The following is a 283-nucleotide window of genomic DNA, read 5'->3' as shown; positions in this document are numbered from 1 at the left end:
CTCACAGAAGCAGCAGTCAAAAAATCAAACAACGTATTGCATTAGGCAAATCTTCTGCACAAGACCTTTTTTAAGTGTTGAAGAGTAAAGATACCAGCTTGAGGACTAAGGTGTACCTGACCCAAGCCATGATATTTTCAATAACTTTATATGCATGACAAAGCTTGACAGTGAATAAGGAAAACCTTAGAAAAATTTATGCTTTTGAATTATGGTGTTGGAGGAGAATATTGAAAGTGCCATGGGTGGCCAAAAGAACCAATAGATTCATTTTGGAAGAAGT

Source organism: Chrysochloris asiatica, unplaced genomic scaffold (genome assembly GCF_000296735.1).
Source record: "Chrysochloris asiatica unplaced genomic scaffold, ChrAsi1.0 scaffold00006, whole genome shotgun sequence".
Classification (NCBI taxonomy): Eukaryota; Metazoa; Chordata; class Mammalia; order Afrosoricida; family Chrysochloridae; genus Chrysochloris; species Chrysochloris asiatica.
Note: the sequence above shows the minus strand (reverse complement) of the source record.